Source organism: Meriones unguiculatus, chromosome 7 (assembly GCF_030254825.1).
Source record: "Meriones unguiculatus strain TT.TT164.6M chromosome 7, Bangor_MerUng_6.1, whole genome shotgun sequence".
Taxonomy (NCBI): Eukaryota; Metazoa; Chordata; class Mammalia; order Rodentia; family Muridae; genus Meriones; species Meriones unguiculatus.
In genome coordinates this window covers 84,700,832-84,725,679 of record NC_083355.1, presented here as the reverse complement: position 1 = coordinate 84,725,679, position 24,848 = coordinate 84,700,832, and the positions used below count along the sequence as shown (strand labels likewise).

General features: G+C 42.6%; 1 pseudogene; it reads left to right on the top strand.

Moving 5' to 3' along the window:
- Nucleotides 1-24,361: 24,361 nt before the first annotated feature.
- LOC132655668 (small nucleolar RNA SNORA17) lies at nucleotides 24,362-24,478 on the top strand (annotated as a pseudogene).
- The last annotated feature ends 370 nt before the right edge of the window (nucleotides 24,479-24,848 follow it).

Here is a 24,848-nt window from a genome sequence, read left to right as displayed (position 1 = left end):
CTGTGGATAAATTTGTATTATTTGGGCAGTTATTATTTGTATTATTATTTGTATTAGTTTGGGCAGTTCTCAAAATGTTCCAAGATGCAGAAAGGATTGAGAATGAGAAAGTTAGAGGGAGATGGTGGAGGAGTCAACTGCGACGGATATGGAAAAGGACGGGATAAAGGAAAAGGGGGGCGACAGCATTCAGTGGGAGCATCCTGAATCCTGCCTCTGAGGCAGAAGGAGCAGACGCTCTGTGCCATCTTTCTACCATTGCACTTTGGGTGCTCAGCAAACATCAGCAAATCTTTCCTTCTTAGATCACCAGCTTGATGCCCACCATTTCCGTTGGCTCTACCCAAGTCAGGAGGTGGCCCTGAGGACACACACACACATACACACACACACAGATGAATTATAAACTAAGCATCCAGACAGGAGCAAGGCCGGGGGCGGGGGGACATCCCTGCTCATCCCCCGCTGGCAGTGGGAGCCACACGCTTTCTCCTTTCCTTAGTGGTTCCACGACAGCTGGAAGAAGAGTTCCTGAGCAGAGATGTGGGATCTGAGGAAGGGGTTGTCAAGATGAATAGCTCCTGACTTCGTTGTGAGAATCACACAATCTCCCCTGACTATCGGGTAGAAACTGAGGTGACCCTGGCTTTACTGCTTGGTTTTGGTGGTGATGAAATGGCCACTTTTAGGGCCAGCAGATAGCGTTCAGCTTTAAAAAGCGACAACCCCAGAGTATCACGACAGAATATGCTTCTACATACAGGTCCAGTCTAACCCTGTATGTAGGGCCCTTTACACCTGGCAGGCTCGTACTATTTATTGGTGTTGTCTTAAAATCTGTGAGGATTGTTCATGAAGCAGTCAGACCCGGAGCCCAGCAGTTGGCCAAGGGTGTCTGGATTGGATGGCCTGTCTGTCATCTCCTACCATGTGGAAGCTTCCTTTGAAATCGAAAAGCGAACAAACATTCTCTTGATTTATACATTTTTGATCAAAGGTTTTGCTATTGTGGAATTCATTCTGTAGGTCACTCTAACTTTAAGTTCAGTCTCTCTAGGGTGCCGGGATTACAGACATGTGCCACTAGGCCAGGTTTTGAGAGCTTACTTGGTTTTGAGAGCTTTGAAATACTTTTTGAAATAAGCGACTTTTTTTTTTCACTAACACTTTCTCAAAGCTAATCACTTTATTACTTATTTTTGTTGGGCTGGGGATTGAACAGAGGGTTGCTCAAGTGCTAGGCAAATGTCCTGCCATTGAACACACACTCCAACCCAAAAGCTGTTTTTTAAAGAGGAAACTATCAGGCGTGAATAAGTGCCCACATGCTACAAGGCCCACACTGATCCCAGATTCTTGATTTTATCACCACCCTACCCTCATCCTTCCAATATGCACATTTATATAAGAAAATCTGTATTATGTGGCTTGTTTGCTGAAGTCTTGCCTCTCAATAAAAAGCAGTAGTTCAATTACTCTGGTGATATTGACTTCTTTTTTTTTTTAACTTTGTGAGGATGAAGATGGGGGAACAGCTCTCTTACTGAATGCTGCACAGCTCATTATGTAGCAAAAGCTTAACTTCATCATTAGTAGTTTTTGCTCATTTGTATTGAGAATCTCACACATCTAAATGTGTTTTGACCATGTCTACCTCTTATTCACTCTTCACCAACCCCTCCCTCCTCATGGCAATTACCTCCCAATTTCATGTGTTTTTCTTTTCTAACCTACTGTGTCCAGTTAGAACAATGAGTATGCCCATGAGGGTAGGGCCTTCTATTGGATCACAGTGGCCATATCCTTGGGGAAAACTGGCTCTTCCTCTCCCAGCAGCCATCAGGTGCCATAGCTCCTCAGCTAGGGGGAGACTCCATGACCATCTCCCCACTCCATGCTGGAGACAAAATCCTAGGTACTGTGCCTGCTTTCCTAACTACCGTGTGAGTTCACACGCACAACTGCTGTGTTGTGTCTGGGAAATGCTGTTCTGCAATTGTTATCCACTTTCACAATCTTTCTGCCCCTTATTCTGTAACCAACCCCTTGAGTGCTCTCCATCCTCCTACATTTTCCCAGCACCCCCAGAGAAGTTTGCCAAAGAGTAAAAGGTCATTGACTGTCTCAACAACCCAATTTCAATTCTGTGATGCAAATTGATCTGTCCATGAGCCTAATCAGTGTCTTTCAGTCTCCACTCAGAAAGGCAGTGTCTCCTCATTTAGGCTGTAAGGCCAGGAGTTAGCAACTGCCTCCCTTTCAGGTCCTGCTCTTTGGCCCACTCATCCTTTTGGCAGATCCCAAGCTGCCCTTTTTCTATCCTACAAAGGCTAAAGGAGCAGTAAGCAGGCAACAGAGGTCAGAGGGGGGGGACACTCTTGCTTGGAGTAGTTATGATTAGTAGACACACTCATCTGTAGACCTCGCACATGCAAAGTCTTTAAATGGGGGGCTGTCTTCTGCTCCTATGTGGCCCTGGCCCATGTGCTATGGTGGATCTGGCTTATGCCTGCACAGCTGCCCAGAAGAGCTGTTTGGACTTCTATCAATTCCTAACTCTGAGGCAAGGGACTTCAGACTGGTAGCTGGAAATTGGCCGTGGAAAGAATATTTATACCTAGAAAATTGGTTCATACATATATACCTAAGTGGTAAATTGTATTAATGACATGGTCTATATGCGTGTACGTGTATGTGTGTATGTCCAAGTTTTCTTTTTTTTCTCTAGACTTGTGCTGTGACTTTTACCAGTACACCACTGGGTCTGCTCTGCCCCAGGCTCATGGTGCAGTTGACTTCCTGGTCTTGCATGCAGTTTTAGGTAGAATTTAATCAATTCTGGCTTGTCCTTTTCTCCTGTGCCTACAAAAAAAAAAAAAAAAATCCTTTGTTCTATCAAACTTGGAGATAGGTACAGGTGGCGGCAAGTACGTTTTTCAAAGAATCACTTCATGGCAACCCCTCTTTACTTTCTTCTCTTTTTTTTCATAGCCTTTTATCATGCTGGCTAAGTGTCAAGAATCATATCAATTGATTGTTTCACTTTTAAACTCTTCATCTGAAGCTATCTCACACATACTTTAGTATTTTATGTATGTGAGACTAGTTTAATTGGTCTTCTTCATCCATTTGTCTCTTTGGAATGAGTTATTATCTTAGAGATTTTAAAGTTCCAGGAAAGCATTCATAGTCCCATGCCACAAGCATTTAGCATGTGTGATTTCCAATCTGACAGTGGCTGCCCTCCTGTGGATATTAATTATTTTGTTTCAGTTTTTTTATTTTTTTCTTTTGTACTTTTGAGCTTGTTTAATTGTTTAAAATGAATTTAATAGGATTTCTTACAGGAGACTGAGTGGGGAGTTATTTTAAAAAACCACGAACAACTCATCAGTAGTTTCACCACTGGAAAAAAAAAGTCCACCCCTCCCATGACCATTAATTACCTATAGATCCTCCAGGAAAGCTGGGGCCTCCCCTACCCTCCATGACAGAATGTTGATGAGCCCAGGTCTTGCCTATGTAGCCACAGTCGCTGAAAGCTCAAGAGTAAAATAGCCACGTCATGCAATGCCCCAAAACAGCACTCACACACTTTTTCGTTTCCTTGAGCTCTTGTATCATTTCGGTTCCCTCTCCCTCCATGCTCCCTGAGCCATGGAGAGAGTGGTATAGATAGGTGACTTAGGCCTGAGCATTTAACGGTTTCATAGTCTCAGTATTTGAGCCAGTTCTGAGCCCTGCAGCAATTGCTTCCTCCTGCAAGAAGAAGCCTCTCTGACCAAAGCAGACAGTAGCTCTAATCTAAACAGTTACACTTAAAGCAAATGCGATTTAGCACCTCAGTTGTTCCATCACATGCCGAGTGGTCAATAGCCATATGTAGCGAGTGATTTTTCCCCCAACATAATATTTTTATTAATTATTTGGGGGAGGGGGGTTGTACAATGCTGTTCCTTCCAGGTCTACCCTCCAACTCTTGCACCCCACCTCCAAAAAGTAAAATTAAAAATACTAAGTTCAATTTGTGTCGCCCATATACTCACTGGACCATGGTCAAACTCCAGGGTCCAATCCCCTAAAGATAATGGATTCCTTTCCATAGCTCCTTCCCCTTGCAGGTGCCAGAAGCCATCGACTGTAAAGAGCTACACTTCAGTATCCTTATCATAATATGCTGGGGGGAGATATTGTCAGAGAGGCCTTCTAGGTCCCTCATTCTCAACCATGACTCTGCGGTCATCCATACCACCGCGGAAGAAGCTTCCTTGTCCTTTATAGTAAGCAGCAGCACGGATTGTGGACTTCCGCATGGTTTCTGGATACAGCGTGAACCACAGCATCGCTGTCTGTAGTTTCGCCATTCTGCCCAGCTCACCCGGCTCTGTTCGGCCATCTTTCCTTCCCATTTAATGAGTCTGCTTTTATTTGTCTGTTTGTTCTTTTGAGACAGGGTTTCTCTGTATAGCCTTAGCTGTCCTGGACTTGCTTTGTAGACCAGGCTGGCCTGAAACTCTCAGAGATCCGCCTGCTTCTGCCTCTCCGAGAACTGGGATTAAAGGCGTGCATCACCACACCTGGCGAAGTCCACTTTTTAAAAGCATGTTCTGATGGACCTGCCCTTCTCAAGTTTTTGGGGGGACAGTGCATGCTCTCATCTGCTACTGTCTCCCCTCTGAGTCTCCACGGGTCTCTCAGGCTCCTTGAAGCTGCTCCGTGGTGGCGGGTGCCGGCTTCCATCACAGCCATGCTTCAGATTTTCATCCTTGATGGTTTCTGGATCTGGTTCTGCAGCACCAGCTCCTCCACCGCCTCCAGAAGCTCATCGATGGAGTAGATGTTGAAGTAAAACTAACTCGAATTGCTGGATCTGGGCCCAGATGGCAGCCAAGATGGTCAGCCTTTGCACGATGGGTCTCAGCTAGTGATTTCTTAATGGAAAGAACATTTCCAACATTGCAGAATGTTGTCTGGCCGTTTGTAATGTATATGGACACGCCATCAGACTTTTAAACTGACAGATATGTGATATGATAATGAAGGGGAGCTCCAATTCAAAAGAGAGGTCACTGAATATCAAATTAAGTGCCCTGGAGTTTAGTTTGTGCAGGCTTCACAGCGTTTCACAATTAATATTACACCATCAGGCACCAGGGAGGAATGTGAGACTGGGGTTGCCTTGTCCTACAGCCATTGACTACAGCACCACAGAAAAATGGTGCTGGCTAATGTCACACAAACCTGGGGGATTTTGTATGTTTACTCACAGCTGTGTCAATTGCCTTTGAGATGTTGATGTCTATTTGACAGTATAAGCCTTACCCTTCAATTTCTACTAGTCTGCCTAGAGGAGGAACTTGGGGTGTGAGTCTCAGGGGTGCTATCCAAAGACCATAGAAAGTTGGTAACTTCAATAGACCCCAAGTTTCATGACAATGTCTTTCTACCAAACTCTGGGGGGGGGGGGAAATTGTTATATGAGAATTTTCAGGGTAATTATACTTGACTTGTGAGTCTCGTCTAAACCTTTTTTTTTTTTTTTTTTTTTCACCAAATCATCACAAAGTGAATTCTTGTCATATAGTCTGTGGATTTTCTCTAATCCAGAGTAAGGAGAGTTTTTTTGTGTGTGTGTTTCAATGTATGGATATGAGGGGTATGGTTTTGGAGGTTGTTAAGCTAGAGCTGATCTAGTTTTGAGATCTAAGCAATGGGCCATGCCCGGGTAATATCTCAGAGCCACCAACATCAAAATCACTGTGCAGCACTTCCAGGCCCCTGTAGATAGAGAGCTTGAGTAAAAAATGGCTTTGGTCTTGAAAGTGGCCTTCTGAGGGTAAGCTGTCAAGTCCGGTGCTTGAGGGGCCTATGTGAGCTGTGAGAAATCTTTATAGCCCAGAGCAGAGACAGCAGGGAGGCAGTTTTGCTGAAGTATGTAGGCTTAATGGTCTCCATATTGTCATCCTGAGTTATGGGACTTTCCCAAGGCTGATGGCAATGCAAAGCCTGATGGTGAAGGGGAACTCCAGGTGGAGAAGTACAAGACCCCAAGGTAAATCAGAGGGCCCACCCTGCATATGAGAGGGCTGAACTTGGCCTAAGAAGGCCTGTTGCTCTTGGAACACACAGGAGTTTTTCAAGAGAAGTTATTAAGCCACCAAAAACGAGAAGGAAATGGCCGAAGGATGACTTGCCGGGTGGTGGATGAGTGGATTTTTTTTTTAATGCAAATGTGGAATCATCAACATGATACATCAGTAGTCACTTCTCTCCACATTTATGATTTGAAAATGCAATATTTTCTTTTTTTTTTTTTTTGAGGGCTGTGAGGATGCAGAAAGATAATATGGCTGTCTTTAGAGAATAACAAGAAGATTGTATATCTTGGATAGGTTTTTGTTTTTGTGTTTTGACCGTAACTTTATTTTTTTAAATCTATTTTATCTTACGTGTATGAGTGTTTGCCATAATGAATGCCTGCTACCCGAAGAGGCTCTGTGAGGGCTTTGGAATTATAGGTGGTTGTGAGCCACCGTGTGGTTGCCAGGAACTGGGTCCTCTCTGAGAGCAGCAAGTGGTCTTAAATGCTGGGTCACTGTCTCATCAGCTATAGGTGCTCAGCTAGGTTTTAAGGAGAACCTCTGTCTGTCTTTACCTGGAGAAGGCTTAGGACACATACCTTAGCCAGATAATTCTAGGTTCCTGCTTAACCCGGATGGCCAGATCACAGCTGATGACTGACTCCTTTGATGCCAAATAAACACCTGGATCCAGACTCAGAAGACCTGATCTTGTTAAAAGGCCATTCTTGTCACTAGCCTCTGATCACCGAACCTGTTGCCCTGATTCCTTTAGGGGTCTTTCATCAACTTTCATCTCTTTTATACTGGGAATGGGAAAAATTCTATTCTGTGTTACAGGTTTTTTTCTGTTGTATTTTTAAAATATTCAATCCGGAGTTCATATATAGATTCTCAATATCTGGATGTCTAGGTTCCAAATCTTCTGGTTCACTGCCCATCTATATTAAAGAAAGGACATTTATTACAGTCATAAACAGAAGCTTACTTCCCTCATGCCAATAATTTGGAAATACTAAGAAAGCAAAATGATCCTACTTCAAATGTTACCTTGGTCCCTAGCTACAAATATTTCATAGATATTTATACACCTAAGTTGTGAAATATGTAAAAATTAATGAGGCTCAACTCTATCCTTAACTAGCTTAAACTTCAGGTATCTAATATAGGAACATATGAAAAATAAATATGAATAGTAGCATATAAAACACCTACTATGTGCCAAAAGATTTGTAGATTTTTTTCATCTTCAAAATTGTTCTATAAAAGTATGATCTCCTGTATTTAATAGAGGAGGACCCCAAGTCTTAAAGAAGGTAAAGAACCCTCCAACATCTACTTGGCACCAGTCCCTGTGTCACAAATCAGGCCTCTTTCTTCCAACACATCATATTTACATAATATAAGCAAGAGCTAAAATAATCTCCATGCACAATATTGATGCTTAGTAAAAAACAAAAAACAAAAGAAAACAAAAACAAAACCCAACAACTTAAAGACATTCTAAAGATGGAAAGTGCTCTGTGGTGTAAGGGAGTTGGGGAAGACATTGAGCAGAGGTGGATTGATTTGCTGTAAGGTCAAGAAAGGAGTAGGGTTGCTAGGGGAAGGAAAGAGGACTCCACCCAAGCATTGGGTGAGTGGTTTGAACCAGACAGTCCCCCAGTGTGCTTGAGGTGTGCACTGGGATAGACAGCCTTGTCTTAACTGAACTAAACGGAGAGACCGGGAACGTTCTGGAAGCAGGAAAGAGTTATTACACATTGCCAGGGTTTGGTCACTTCTCAACACCCACATCATCTCAGTTACCTCAGGACTGCTTCCAGCTGGGCTAGGAAAGGAAATTTGGCAGGGAGTGCGTGCGTGCGTGCGTGCGTGTGTGCATGCGTGTGTGCATGTGCGTGTGTGTATGTATCAAGCTGTTGTCAGCTCACTTTTTGATAATGCAGGTCTGGAAAACTGCCTTAGAAGTCAATGAGCTAATAATTTTAGGAGGGTTTTGTGGGGGGAGTTTGAAGTTCCCTTAAAATTTTTTGGGTCTGTCTGGTCCAGTCAAAGCCCTTAATTACTACTATTTTGAGTCTAAAAATTGCTGTTTTCCAGCCAAGGGCTTGGGCTTTGGTGTCTCCCAGGTTGTGAGTTTAATAGTTTGGATCCCCTCAGAATACCAATACTCACCTTCACCTTCATCAACCTCCTCAAAAAAGAAGCAATGTTATCATCCTGATTTCACAAATGCCGAGACTAATAATGACCCAAATTAAAAGGTGCAGAAGGCTGGAGATATAGCTTCGCTGACAAATGTTTGCCTTCCGTGTATGAGGCCCTGCATTCCCAGCATTGGCTACAAGCAAACAACCTGATCTTGAAGCATGTTGATGCTTAGCTGTAAGACAAGAACTCAAGGTGGAGAGATCAGGAGTTCAAAGCCAACCTGACTTACATAGGGTCAGCTTGGGCTATGAGACCCTGTCTAAAAACTGTAGCAGAGATCTTGAAGATTCTTTTTCCTTTCCCATTTGAGACAATCATCTGGCACACAAGTTCTTCAGGCTCTCCCTAAGGATATGCTGTGGAGTCCAGATCTATCTTTCTCAGAAAACCATGTCCCTGGAGAGAGTCTTTTGTGGCCTTCTCCCGCCCTTGATTTGAAAAACAACAGAAGCTGAACTTCTGACTTTGGGCCTTCTGTCTCATGATCTTCTCTTTTAGAAGTGGTCAGCAATGTGCAAACCTCACAGAATGTGCCCAATCCCTTGTGCCTGTCAGAACCACAGAGAATAAATCCCCTCTTGGCCCAGCAATAATCAGCTCACACCTTGGAGCGTGAAATTTGATTAGCCCTTTAATCTCAGCTGCATCACTTGGACTGTTATTATGAATCAGAAAATGTCCTAAGCCCCCATGGGTCCACTGTTTTGTCAGTGTGACCCTGGTTAGGACTGAGTGACCTCCAGGGAACAACAGGCACAAGGCTGCCTACCACACGAGGAGCTTTGCTCTTTTTGTATTATTTTGTACACAGAGACCAAGGCAATGCTTCCAGAGAAGGGAGCTCATTTCTCAAGGAGATCTGAGGGCTACTGAGATAGGTTTTTTGCACCCTTGGTAGACTGTTTATATGGAAAAGGGAGATGATATAGGTAGATGCAAAAGGATATGCCTTATACTCGCAATGGAAAGTTTGCTCCAAGTTTTAAAAAGAGTCCTATTTAAGTTCTAAAATGAGTTGAGGAGCTGTTTCTGAAAGAGTAGCCTATACGATTCCCAAACTGATTTGCAAATGAGAAAAGTCTAGGGAGCTGTTAAAAGCACATCTCCCCTATCAACTGCCATTTATGTTTGAATCTGTATTTCTGGATTCAGTTCCAGAATCTGCACTGATCATTTAGATCAGTGTCTGAAACTCACTGATGTGTCTTCATCTGAATGCCCCATAGGTCCTGCAGATTAGGGCTTGGGTACCCTGGGTTTAAAGATGCCCTTTCAATGAACAGAAGAGGGCTCCTCCAGCTTGGGGATGGTGTATTAAGGGTTGCAAAATGCATTAAAATCAGGAGAGAACCTCTGGCAACATCTGGGGACAAAGACCTGAAGTTGCAATTGAGATTCAGGACAGAGGTTGTCCTCTTGTTCTTCAAAGGCAGTAGGTTCCTACTTGGCCACTCTGTGTATCTCCCTCTCTGCCTGTGTACAATCTAACTTACTCCAATTAAGTTTCCATCACAAGGCCTGGTTTCTAAACTCTAGAATGACAGACAGTCATTTGCTGGTTTACCTTTTACCCTGAGTTGCAGTTTCACTCGATGAAACTAACTGGAGCCAAGGAAGCAAGGTCCATTAAGGGTTTACATTTCTTTTTTTAAAGTATTTGAAATTTTCTTCAGTAATGTATGCAAATAAATAATCGCATAGCCAACATGTTCCTTATACCACAAAAGACTGCGAGGGCATTTTTGTAACAGACCAAATCCTATATGCACCAGCTGCAATTCTGTTGGTACTTTCTGAATGTTCTCTTCCCAAGGCCCAATGCAAGGAAGATGAAGGCTGAACTAGGCTTTTTATTGATCGACTGTTCATTGATTCATTAATCTAGTCTTTATTGGCACATATTTCATATCAGCTGCTTTGGTAACCTTAGTAATAGTTAGGTGCTTGGAATACTTTTGTGGCCAAAAGAAACTAAGATAATGTTTTTTTTCATGACTTGTATTTTAGGGGAGAGGTTAGAAGATTAACCATAAGCAGTAAAAAATAAAAATGATAAATAATAAAAAAAGTGAATTGTTCACTGATCTAGAACATGATTGGTTTTTTTTTTTTTTCAGAGAAAAATATGTGAGGACAGGATGCTGAGAGTGACAGGAAGGTGAATTACAGTTCTAGGCAGAGTGACAGCATGATTCCATCTAGAGATGCTGTCTGAGCAAAGAATGAAGGAGATGAGAGTGGTGTGGGGGCAGAGAAAACAGCCTATGCAGAACCCTGACTGTGAAAATGGCACAGGAATAGGTGAGTGAGGAAGATAGCAGAAGCTATAAAGACATCCCAGGACCTGTAGCCATGGTGAAGACCTCCACCATTATACAGAATGAGTTAGGAGTCATGACAAGGATGAAGCAGAAGCATAAAAGGGTCTGAGCAACTTTTATTAATTTTTGTTTACTTTAAACTTTGTTATTATTGTAATTTGAAACTAAAGAGACAGATATAATGAGCAAAAACCAGCACTAACAAAAATTTTCATGTTCCTATCACCCAATTTTCCAATTATTGATCCATTAATCTTTTATAAATATGAATCTCACCTATTTCTTTCCTGATTTCTAGATAGGATATAATTTTATTGGTAAACATTTTGGGTACATGTTTTAGATTAAGGTGTTATTTATTATTAAATACAGTCAGATTCATGGTTGTTTTCATATGCATTCCCCATCATCCAGATTAAGATGTGAGCTTACACCCAACATTGGGAGTTGTTTCCCAGTCTGTCTCACAGCACCATCCAAAGCAACTACTATTCTGTCATTGAACAGCACTGATTAATTTTGTCTGTTTTTTAATTTCTTCTAAAAGGACTGGCACGTGGGTGTCTGTGCCCGGTTACTTTAGCTCATCGTATGTCTGCGTGATTTATTGATATGGTTATGTGGGGGAAAATAAAAACCCTTATCTTACTGCCCTCTAGTATTTTATCGCACAGACACACCATGATTTGTCCACTCTCTTGATTGTATTTGAATCGTAGACATCTCTGTGCATGTCTTTTTGGTAGACATCACACTCATTCCTCTAGGATGGACTTGGGGGTATCCCAACTGAGGGCATGACTGAGTCAAACGGAGGTACACATGGCTCTGTCTGTATGACAATGTGCCTGCACTGGTTTTATCCACTCCTGGATCACTGTGTGTTGTCAGAAACAGTGTCATCAGTTTTACATCTTTAGCCATTTTTGATGAGTTTGGGGACGTGTGCATCTCCCTTCCCTCCACGCGTGTGTAGGGATGTTCTGGGTTTTCGGTTCTGTCTTGCTGATCTATTTGTCTGCAAGTGTATCCAGTTTATACTGCCTAACTGCTGTAGCTCTACATTGTCTTGCGATTTGATAGCATGAAGTCCTCCAACGTGGTTATTTTTCTTCAATGATGTTTTGATTATGCAAGATTCTTTACATAATTACAAATTTTAGAACCGCCTTGTCAATTGCCAGAAAATTATTTCTTTGACTTTGATTAGGAATGAATTGGACCTATAGCTCAATTTCGCAAAATAAGTAAATAAATAAATAAAAAATAATAACATTTAGTATTGAATCTTCTATCAATGAAAGATTTCATTAGGCTTTTGATAACTTTATGTTTCGGGGAATCAGAACTTTTTCATTTAACTTGAATTTTTGAAATGGGGTTACAAGTAGCCCAGGCTAACCTTGAACTTATTGTGTAGGTGAAGATAACCTTGAACAGTCTGATTCTCCTGGCTCCATAAGGCATTGTGCCCAGTTTACAAGGTATGGGAGCTTGAACCCAGGACTGTGTGCAGGATAAACACTCTACCAACTAATCTACAGTTGTCGCTCCTTAATGTGAGATTTGTCTAAGTATATAGAGACAGGAAAATAACTTTTTATATTCCCAGGGTATCTAGAAAGCTTGCTCAACTCACCTCTTCTAATAGTTTTAGATTCTTTGGGAGGAGAATTCAATGTATAGTATTATAAAATTTGTGAGTAAAACTGCTTTACATATTTCTTCCTTAAACTTTACATATTTCTTCTTTAAACTTTCCGTTTCTTGTTATCCTGTTGGATCTCTAGAACCACATTTGAAAGGTGCAGCATAGGGCGTGGTATTATCTTCCTACTGACTAAAGCTAAGGGAGAAAGACTCCAGCGCGTCACAGTTGAGCATTGTGTATTATTGCTGTCTCTTTGCTTCTGTAGATAACCTGTGTTTTTCAAATAGAGTGTTGAAGTCCCTTCTTTTTTAATTTTACTGAAAATGTTTTTAAAATTTTTAATTGGGTGTTGTTTTTAATTTTATCAGACGGATTTTTATCAACTATTGAGATTACATGGTCTTTATCTTTATTCTGTTAGTGTGATGAATTACATTAACGGAATTTCAGATATTAAATCATTTTGTCATGTTTTTAAAGGGGCTTCTCTGGGAAGCAAATTAGAGAGGCCACAGACAGAAGAGGAGAGAGAGATGTTGGCAGATTACCGCATCTATTCAAGAGAGTGAGAAGAGCAATTTAGACCAGTGTGAAGGTAGTAAAATGAGCAGACCAATTATGGTTATATTTTGAAACACAGAATTTCCAGACATATGGTGTGTAGGAAATGTGAGAAAAAAACACTGGAGTCAATAATGAATTCAAAGTTTTTGACTTGGGCAACTGGAAAGATAAAGTTGTCATCCACTGAACTAGGCACAAAGACCCTTGAAACATCTGGGGGTCAGGAAATAGGTTTTGGACATGTTAGATGACAGTTCATAAGTGATTAGTACACAGTGAACAACTAACTGAGTCTACAAGAAGGGAGGGAGGACTGGGCTACAGAAGTAAGACTGGATGAGATCATCATCAAGGGAATGAGAATAGATGAAGAAAGGGGCTGGGCAATCAAGAACAAAGAGAGTTAAGAGAGGAGACAGAGTAAGTAGACTAGCCTAAAAGCCTGTGGAGGAGGATTGAGAATGGAAGGAGAAGGAACAACTGGTCTCACCAAATTTTGGTGGTAGGTGAGGTTAGATTAAACCTGAAATTTGATCATTGGTTGTAGGAACAGAGGTAGTGACCAAAAGTAATAAGAGCAATTTTGGGAGCAAGAACTCAATTTGCAGTGGTTAAAAGTCAAAGGGAGCAGGGATTGAGTACTACACAAAGTACTTTCAAAGAGTTTGCTAGAAAATGGGCCCAGAATGAGGGAGAAAGTGGAGTACAATGATACTGTATTCTTTTAAAAAGGAGAGAAATAATGCTTGCCCACTCACAGTAATGATCCAAGAGGAAAAGAAGAACCAATGATTAAGGAAAAAGAGAATTGCTGGGGTGAACAGTCAGGCAAGTGAAAAGATTGGAATTTGAACATCAAGTGGAGGTGTTGGTTCTAAAGAGAAAAGGAAATGAACAAGCTATGAGCATTGAAACCAATGCGTTGGGGCTGAAAGTCTTTGCAGTAGTGAAAGGTAAGCACCTATAGTCCAGATGATCCTGGCATTGGATTTTGCTCAGCATGGCTGAAGCCTTATTCTGCATAGTGAATCACCTCTCTACAGCCATTATTGCTTCTTTCAAAGTTGCTTTCTCTCATTTGGTCTCCCTGTTCCTTATCAAATTAGAGCATGATGGAGATGGGACAAAGAACCCAAGAAGATATTTGTCTCCGGGCACTATTAAAGTCTAGTATGCAGGCACTAGAAACTCCCTAACTGAAAATTACAGCCTTGTTGGAACAGAAGCAAGGAGGAAGGACCAATGGGCACTGCATTGACCTGGGGAACATTATGCCCTCATCCTCTTACTACACCAAATATTATCATCTACTAAGTCCACCAGCATGTTGTTTATAAATGAACTCCAGGATTGGACACTTTAACCTCAGTGACTTCTCAGACTTTATGTAAATGAACAGCTAAAAACGGACGTGCGTGTTGGTCTTCTCACATCCTCCCAGTTCCTATGTACTCAATACATATTGGATCTGAGTAAGAAATGCTTTATTAACTATGCGATGGCATAGGCCTGAGGTAGTTAGAAGGATCTTTGACAAGGACATCTGGACCACTTACATCACCCTCTTTTCAGGACACTGCTGTTGTGGGCACTGCCAATGGTTGCCCATAAAAGCTTTTTCCCCATGAGTATTATAACTGATCATTCCATATTTGCATAAGGTCACTGAATTTCCTTTATTCATTTTAATTAAATTAAAGACGCAATGGCCAAGTTGTGCTGGCCAAGTTGTCCAGGACTTTAGAAATGATTCAACTCACCGAATTCTGGGATTTTAAATTAATAATGCAGATGAAAGTGTTTTGTTGGACAGAAATTGATGAGGCTTCTAACACTCACCACGGGAGGGGTGCAGTGTTCCTTGACGCCCTACGCAATGCTCTGAGTGAACCATGAATCTAATCTATCAATGAAAGGCAATTGATTTTCTCTAAGTGAACTTGTCAATCTACTGTTTTCTGTATTCCAAGGATATTAACATACTGTAACATAAATTATAGGGCTGCAATGCTGTAATGCTTCTTAGGGATAGCTACGGGCAAGGTATGTATTGATCTGGCCTTGGGCACTGTTTGTATTCCACTCCATAGTATCTGCCATGTTCTGCTGTTTGTTTTTCAGCCCTGAATTACTCAGATATTCTGTATCTTTGGTGAGCTTGGGGGTGGGGCAAGGAAAATCTGGTTTACAGATACCCACAGACCATAGCATCCATCATTACTGTGTGGTTAGGAACCCTGCTTTGTACTGCTGAGTCCAGAGCTGGATCCTACTGGTTCAGCCTAGAAATCTCACCACAGAGCAACCACAGGTTACTATGACAGCCATTTATTGTCAGTTCCCTGCCTGGATGAAGGATTCAGATAGGAGGTCAGTGACTCTTCTCTCGTGTCACATCCTAGAAAGACAGACTGAGAAGTGCCTGCGACTCCCTACTGTCTTCCCATCACTTATAAATACATCTTCATCTGCATGATGTGACCGCCAACAATTGAGGAGAGAAACCAGTGTGGACTCAAATTCTAGTTTTTTCCACTTACTTTGTGAAAATGGGAACATCCTGATCTTTATGAGCTTCAGTGTTCTCATCATTCAAAAAAAAAAAAAAAACACTCAGAAATAATATGTTCTTCACATTCTTAAATGAAACTGGGCATAGAAGTTGGCACATGGTTCAGGCTAAATAAATGTTTATGTTCTTTTCTCTGAGAACTTGAAATCACCCAAGATAATATACCTAAATGAGAGCTCACAGCTCAATTTCTACCTCTTTTGGATACTGTGGACCTGCAGTGCTGCTTTGCCCAGTGCTGGCCAGTGCAGTAATGAAGCACAGAGCAGTCTCCCTAGCCATAAAGGCTGACCCTGATTCATTCCTATGGCTCTGTAGTATATGACTTGGTGCCTCACAGAGAAGACCCTTACTGAATCTTTATGGAATGAGTAAATTCAGAATCACCCAGATTTGAAAGCTCAGACTCTGTGGTGTTGCAAGAGTTTAATCTGAACTTACTTGTCCATACCCAGCACAGTAGCGAAATAGTCTACCTACAGTCTCTAAGTGTTTCAAAAAGTACTTCACATGAGAATGATTATTAGCATAGGTTCACAAGCAGAAACTGTCCCTGCCATAATCCCAAGAGGCTGTCCACAACAACTTTCTAACATGGAAAGGCAGCTTGGGCAAAAACAAAAGGCAGGACCAAGGTTTTCCACACAGAGCAGTGAAATTGGACCTTGGCCCAGGCCTCATGGATACTCAAAGCTTTGTTATATTTTTCTTGTATGTTGGTGTGAGTCCCTGCTGAGTGTTTTTCTCGCAATCTTGAGGGACCAGTGGTTCTCCACTGGGGTGGTTTTATCCACCAGGGGACATTTGACAACACACAGAGATAATTTTGATTGCACAGTTGTAGGGTAAAATGTTCAGGCACCTAGTGGGTAGAGGTCAGGGATGGCTCTCTACCCTCTAAATATCTGACGAACGCAAGGAACAGAGTCCCACAGTAAGGAATCATCAGTCCAAAAGGTTCACAGTAAGAGGAGTATGGCTGGAGAGATGGCTCAGTGGTTAAGAAGAGAAGCTGGGTTCAGTTCCCAGCCCCCAGAGTGGCTCACAACCATTCATAACACCAGGTTCAGGGGATCTGATACCCTCTTCCAGCTTCCGTGGGCACCAAACATACGTGTGGCACAATTAAAACACTCAGGCACTTGCACACACACATAAAATTAAATTAAAATTTCAAAATGCTCAACACGCCAAAGCCAAGACACGTGGCAATGGACCGGACTGTGAGTGAGATGAGTGGAAATTGCTTAATCTGTTTTTGGCATGCAATAAAGTTTATCAGCAATCCATTGTTGGGTTTTTATTTTTTATTTTTAAAGAAGCATAACTGTTATCACGAATCAGTTACACTAAAAATGTGGGTAAAGAAGACCCAATGCTGTGCATGGAGACAAATTTCATGGAGATGGTTTCTGAGGACAGAGGGCAGGTACGCAGGGGCAGATACATACTCTGACGAGGAGCTTGGGGTGCACCATGCGGGGCGCGTAAAACACTGGCTTGTTCTGATTAGAAGTGAAACATGGTGTATTTTTCTGGTTGTCTTAGTAACAATGGGAGGAGAGACAATAAAAAGAGGAAGCAGAGAGCTCCGTAAAGAGGACACAAGGAACCGCAAAGGCAAGGAGAAAGACGGTCAACAAGGAGAGTTTAGAAGGCAAAAGTAGGATGGACCCGTGCCTAAGCTCATGAGGGAGACATTGTCCGGTGACAATGTTCAGTGAGATGGCTGACTGTCAATCATAGGCAAAGCCCACACTGGCTTGGAGAAGTGTGACGGAAGAATGTGAAATGGCGCAGCTTCAGGGAGATTCACAGTTCGGGGGAACACTAAGGAGAAGCGTGTGATAAAATGAGACAGGAGCAGCCAAGGGTGAGGAAAGGAGAACAAAGGGCAGCAAGCAATGACCGACCGGAAAGTGCCCCCGTGTGAACACGACACAGAAGCTGTACTAGGAGGGCCAGCAGGTTCTCTCCTGACGGCAGATGGTGTTGCTAACCTTGGTGACAGTAATTACAAGGTTTAGTAAAGTGAAGATGTCGTGAAATCTAAGAACTGATTATTATTATTATTATTATTATTATTATTAATTATTATTTTGGAATGGTTTTATTTCGAAGCTATCCGTAAATGCAAGGTGAACAGAGACACCTCGGAAACAGCTGAGAACAGGATCTGAACAAGTAGGAAATCCTTGGCAGACAGTTTCAAAAGTGAACCTGTATTAGATTCATAAAAAGAAAAGTCTTATAAGTAAGTTTGTATAAAAAGAGGAATATGCTAGAGGCTGCTTACATATTCATGAGCCCCAATGACAAGAGCGCTCTATACAGGACTCACAATGGCTAAGAACTTACTTGGGATATTAGATGTCCTCAGAATATGGTTCATGTCTTTTTTATGTAAAACTTTCAGTGAATGTATTTTTCAGTAGGGCTGTAGTTTATGGACACCTGGCACCAAAATCTCCATATTTCAAACCAGAAAGCCCTCTAGTATCAGATCCTCAGATGCATTATATGTTATTTTGAGATTCATAGATTCACATAAATTTGCTTCCTGTGGTACGTGAAAGTAGCCTCATATCTTGGATGGCACATTCAGAATTCTCCTCAATCCTGAATCCCCATAAAAGTCTCAAAGGTAGTATTCACTTTAGACCCAGAGCATGTGTTGATTTTTCTTGCGGGGGAGGCAGCTGAAATTGCTTTTATGAAAAATGCAGTAGGAGCTTGGAATGCAGCTAGGTGGTAGATGGCATGCTTTATGAGTATAAGGATCTGGGTTTAATCCCTGGTGCCCCAAACCAAAACAATACAAAGGGAAAGCAGTATCAGACCATCAGGGAAGACTAGCAAGGAGAACTCATGCCTGGAGCTTGATTCAACAGGGTGATTCAGAAACCAGTACGGTCAACCACTCCACGCTCCACGAAGCAAGCATCTCCATGAAGAAGGGCTGTTTTTATTTTAACAGTTGAAGACTGACTGGGGTTTTTACGGAACAAAAACCACCCAAGTGAGGGGAACATCCCAGGGGTTGGAGTGTGGGAAGCCTGGAGACTGGGATGCAAATATAAATAAATAAATAGACTTAAGGATGGAGATGTAAAATACAGAATTTATGAGGAAAGATTTTTTTGAAGAAAAGGGATGGAAGATAAGAGTAGAAAAACGGATTAAAAGCAGAGTTTTGAAACTGGATTAGGGTTTGGGAATTGAGAGAACCAGAACCATGAGACAGCATTAGTAGGAAGGGATAATTAGTATTGTTATCATTATCATTATTATCATTAACTGTTTAGCTTTTCTCACTCACATTATGAAACCTGAGCTCCCACAGCTTGATGAAGCAGAAACTGAAGTTTGAATCTAGAAAGACAAGCTAAATTCTGGTTAGCGGGATGTGGGAAGAGGAAGCCACCTTCTATGGCTGCTTCTGAAAACTAGTGAAAAAGAGCTGAGGTTCCGGGGTGGGGGGAGGCCAGAGCTGCGCTGGGGAGGGGAAGTCACGAGGTAAGCATGTACTCGGACCAGTACTTTCACCTTGATGTTGATGGACCGCCACATACCCTGGTGTCCTGGACAAAACAAAACAAAACAACAACAAAAAACGGATGTTCTGGCTGGGCCTCTATCTTGGACATGGTTCCCTCCTAGAAAACAAAGATCTCTCTGGGTGGGGCCAGTGAGATGGCCCAGCAAGTGAAGGTGCATGTGAGGATGACCTGAGTTTGACCCTTGGAAACCATGTAAAGGAGGAAGAGAACGGACTCTACAGGGTTGTCCTCTGACCTCTGTATGTGCATGTTTCACTCACGTATACATTCGAGTAATAAAACAGACACGTCTCTGCATGTGACAGGCATGTTTGTGACTCTCCTCACTCTACATGCAATCTGGATGTAGACAGGTCTTCCACCTTTATGAGGCCAGGAAAACTTGCTGCCTGGAAGTTGAGGAAAATCAGAAAGTGGGGTTTAGAATGGCTATTTGTTTCCTCTGCCTGGTTCCCCCTGAGCTTCTAAACTCACCGTGCTGAAACCTGCTACGCAGCGCTCCCTCCCCCTCACATCCTTCTCTTTCATGCTTGACTTTCTTCGAGTTGTATATTAATCATGTCAACTTAAGGATAAGTCATGGTGCGTTACTTGCTTCTCTTCCCATTCATGATTATCCTGATCCAAGTCAGCCACGGAGCCTTCTGAGGTGAGACCTTCCACCACGTCAGCTTAAGTTCGGTCTGTGTGGTGTCTTTACAGGTGTAATACCTTTTTAGCACCTAGTAATGCTGCACCAGGCATACATGTGGTACACATGCATACACAGAGGCAAACCACTCCTGCCTATAAGATAAAATCAATCTAAACAACAACCACAAAAACCTTGTTTGTGACACAGAGAGATTTTTGATATCAGGTTTAGTCTAACAACAGTAAAAATAGGTTTTGCCAAATATTTTTGAGGAATGGGTAAAATTTTGGTAATAAAATATATTAAATACCAAGGAGAAAAGCGGTCTGAGAAAAAGCCTTATTGCTAAGAGTACTATTAAGGTGTTTTATTACATAGCACACAAGATGTAGTTTCACATCCTGTCAATTTATGTTTCAGACGTGTGTGTGTGTGTGTGTGTGTGTGTGTTTGTGTAAGTATGTGTGTGTGCGTGCGTGCGCGCGTGTGTTGGCTTTAGTAACAAAGAGTTCTCAACCTGTTCTAGCAAAACACTTGCTGGCCAGAAGTACTAAGCTTGCATTAGCTGTGAATGAATTGGAATGAATGGGAAGAGGGGACTGGAAAAGGATCCCCGAAATGAGGCGGTCTGAATTCATCTTGTCACTCAGAGAGAGCGGCTGTGGGGGACTAAGATACATATAGTGTTAGAAGTGGTGGCATATTGGGGTCTGCAGTATCAGCTTTGTAGTTTGGTACCTGGAGCAAGATGCTTACCTTAAGCCTATGTGAAGCTGGGCTAACACAGCAACAGCAGGAGAGAAGAATGGGCAGGTAAAAGAAAGACAGGACCCAAGGTGGAGTCCTCCCCTGCTTCACTCAGACCTATTAATGTACTGGGGACGTTATACTCACCATGGGACATTCAACATCTTAACCAACCTTCACTGTAAGCCGTAGCCTGAAAAGAACCTGTCTGCTCGGAGAAGGTTCAGGTTATCTCAGAAATTGGTGCCTTTCACCAATTTGCTGCAGGGAGGGCAACGTGGATGCAGCGATGGAGGAGTAGAGACCACGGACAGAGGTCTCCTGACCGAGACCACGGACTGTGACACAACCCACTCCACGTTCTGCCCTCGGGCTTTTGTAGGAATGAACGGCCGAGAGCACACACTCACTGGCTGGTGAGAGGCTGGAGTGGGACATGGCTGGATGACAGCCCCTTCTCCCAGGTTCTCAGCCACTTCTCAGTTCTGAGGCAGAGTTCATTATCTCCATTTCATAGATGAGAAATCAAAGTCACAGGGAGGTTAACTTGTTCACGGTGGCACAGGGGACAATTTCACAGTCCGGGACTCTAGTCTTCTCTTCGCACTGGCTTACTTAAGTGTGCACCAATGTGTCTATTGCATAGAAGGCCTCGGATAATGCCACCAACAAATTGGTTTCACATTGATGCTGGCTGTGAGGAACCAAACTGCATCTAGGTTAAGCATAAGGCAAGCGTGGCCAGCACTTTTTAATAGAGAAGCTGATTCTCTTGTGTGCTTTGACTCACTAGGCCTCTCTGCACTCCTTTCTTTCTGGTTCTGGTCCTGCTGCTCTTTCTTTGAAGGACACAGAACATAAAGGTGAGATTCCCAGGAGGAAAGGGAGATTTCTTTTTTCAAACTTCAAACTTCTTGAAGAAGTCTGAGGCCCCGGCGAAGTTGGCTGTTTGTGAAGTTATTGGTTTCATGATCTTCTTCGGATTTGTGTAAGAGAGAGTAATTGGCTTCAGGCAGGAGTGGGAAAGAGCTGTCGCCCCATCAGATTGCCTGGAGGGAAACCAAATTCAGAGAGGGGAATCAAGGGGAGTGTTTTCTTCAGTCCCATTGATCTTCCTTTCCATCAAGCCTTCTCCTACAGGCTTCACTTAAAGATATAGAATTATAGGAATTAGATATGTTACCCCATCTGCAGCAATGGCAGGATCATTTGTCAATGAAAAAAAAAATTCAATTGCAAAGTTTCCAGAACTCTCTATGCTTGACTTGTTTCCGAGATCCTTTTAATTGGACTTGAGTTTCTCATTTTGTTTTGTTGGACAAAGTCATTAACCCCATGTTCCACTGGCCGAGACAAGAAATGAAAGGCAGTTCTGATGGTCAGAGAATCCTGAGTAGAGGCAGGAGCCCTAATCTATGCCTGCTGGATGTAGTGTGGAAGCCCACACCTGCCCTCTCCCAGATTCCTCAGAATCCCTAGGAGAGGAAGATGGTGTGGTCCATCCTCTTCATGATGACGATACCACTTTTGGGAAGTTCAGCATCAAAACAAAAGACAGGGCGGGGGCTGAGAAATAGCCCAGTTGGTAAAGTGTTTGCCCTGAAAGCATAAGGCCCCGAGTTTGATCCCCAAGCACCCACTTTGAACAGGCTGGGCATTGTGGCACATGCTTGTAATCCCAGTGCTGGGGAGGTGGAGACACACAGATGCCTGAAGTTCACTAGCTAACCAGCCTGGACTACTTGGTGCGTCTCCCTTTCTACTGAGAGGTACTACCCAACTCAAGGCAATGTTGCGTACACTGGAAATGTGCTTTTCTAGCGACAAGGATGCAGATGAAGAAATGTGTCCTTTTAGTTTTAGACTCTCTTATTGAACTGAAGATCCGGAGAAGTCAATGTGTGGCTGTTGAAAACACTTTCTTGTTGATAAAAGGAGAGAGAATGAATCACGTGTGTCCTAGGTACCAAACTGGGTTTTGGTTTGGAATGCCAGGACTGTAGTCAAATAGACACATCTTCTATCCTTATTCCTCAGCCCTTCCTAATCTCTGCTTTACTCTTTAATTTGTTTGTTTACTCCTCCTCTGAATCATGTCTGCAAAATGCAGAACAGATGACGATCATCAAGATGATGGCAATATTAGTATCAGTAGGAGCTACATGCCTCTCCAGCCCACCTCACACAGAAACAGAGGACTCACTTTCCACAAGTTGCTCTCATGCCTTCCTGGCTTGGCATTTTGCCTACCCCTAACTAGAACCCAGACCAACGGACTGAAATTGACCCTTTATTTGAGAACAAGCCCTAATTTAGCTTCTTGTCACATGCTCCCAAGCACCTGGGAGATAAGGCCACAGGAAGCTTTCCCCCATCCAGAAACTCCCCAATGCCAACAGTCTCTCTACAAGCGCTGAAAACATCTCCTTGTGTGGATTGCATTGGAAGTGACTTCCTAAGAAGAGACGCCCAGGGCCCAGGGCCACACAATTCTTCTAGAACTTGAGCAAATCTTTCCCACCATCAGCTGGTGCTTTTCCTGTTCAGGTAGGCCAGCGCCATGACCCTGGCCCCCACCTACCCTTTCTCTATGATGTCACACTAAGCTTGTTTCCCTGGAGCCTAAATTCAAATGTTGATGTCAGAGATGACGTGGAGTAGAGGAAGCAGCTCCGAAGAAAGTTGAGTGTGTGCCTTTGAACGTCCTTTAACCTCAAGGAGCTCCACAAGCTCAGGAAGACAACCACTGCTGGGAAGGTAACTGATGGAAAGGAAATAACTTACTCACCAAGTAACCATACTGTTATATTTGGGAAGAAATATAAGTAATGTGATCTTTTATTTCTCTCAAGAATAATATAATTACTTATATTGTTTTTTTAATAAATTTGGTCAAATTATATAATTTTTTTTAATTATTTATATTTTTATTGAGTACCTAATGTTGCTACACTTCATTCTAAACACTTTTCCCGGTGATCATGTAACCATCTGGATCCTAACCCATGACTACTACCACTTGAAAACAAGGGCACAGGGGTCTTCGCCCACAGTGACATCTAATAATAGCTAAGTCAAACTCTGAACAAATAGTCTAGCACCGTAGCTCATATCCTAGTTATGCAAATTTCCAAGGCAGGGAATTCACCCTAAACAGCAATGCTCACATCCCTGGATCACAAAGCAATAGTATACATTAAGTAGGGGCTGATCTACATCTTACAAAAAGCCCCAGGAAGGTAGTCTTCTTCGTTACAGATGTGTGTGAACCATGTTGTATGGACTAAAGTTTGGTGCTGTAATTTGGTTCTCTGTTGACTGGTTCGTTTGACTTGTTTCATTACTATAACCCAGGAGCACTTATCAAGCACTTTCAGGCATTGTGTGGAAGAATAATAGAAGCACAAGTAAGGCAAAATTTTCTTCCTGTCTCCCCAGAGGGGTGAACTTTAATAGGATAGTTTTAAGCTAGTTTAATAATCGAATATTCCAGAAGTAATCTTCTATTTGACTGAACAAGTCACTTGGGGAATTAGTCCGAAGGCCTTTTAGCATGAAGAGTAAAAGGGGGGAGTGCTGGGGTGGTAGCATTTCCCAAAACTTGCCTTGTAAGCATTAGGACTGGAATTTTAGCCCCAGAACCTATGTTTAAAAAAAAAAAAATACTGTGCGTGATAACATATGGGTGTGTTACTGTGATCTGCTGAAGCTGTTTGAGCAGATTTTTATGTGAGGCTCCTAAAGCAGGGACAGGGCCTGTCTCTGACTATATTGCCTGCCTTTAAATCCTTTCCCCCTAACTGGGCTCCCTTGTCTAGCCTCAATAAAAGATGTGCCTAGTCTTTCTGAAACTTGCTTTGCTTAGGATGGTTGATATCTGTGGGAGGCCTCCCCTTTTCTGCAGAGAAAAGGAGAAGGGGTAGATGGGGGGAGAGGAGGTAAGAGGAGGAAGGGGAAGCTGAAATCAGGATGTAAAGTAAATAAATAATTTTTTTAAAAAAGAAGAAATTCATCCTGCCCCTAGAAACACTGTAGGTATGGCTGCTGTGTCAAATGTGCAGAGAGGAGGAGAAAGGCTATGTCTAAGCTCAATGTTCTGACCTGTGAACACCTGAATGATTAGTAGTCTAACATTCCCTGAAAAACAAAACAAAACAACAAGCCTGAGACAGCCACCAGTCCAGCTCCATGCAGACCCAGATAGAACCCCACCAGGCCCTAGTGGGTGGGGGGAGGTGAGCATGAGACAGATGCACTCAGACACTCAATTGATCCTGGCCACCATTTAGAGGAGCAAGCAAGTGGTATAGAAATGGAAGAGAAAGAGAAACAGAAAGACGAAGGCACAATGAAGAGAGGCAGAACTGAAGATTCTAGGGTTGTGATGAACAGTCTGTTGTGAGTAGCCGATGATGCCACATGGGGTCATGGTGGGGTCCAGGCCTGTGCTGTCACTGAGGGGGCCATATCTGGGTCTGTGGCCCCTCAGCAGCAGAAGTCTGTTA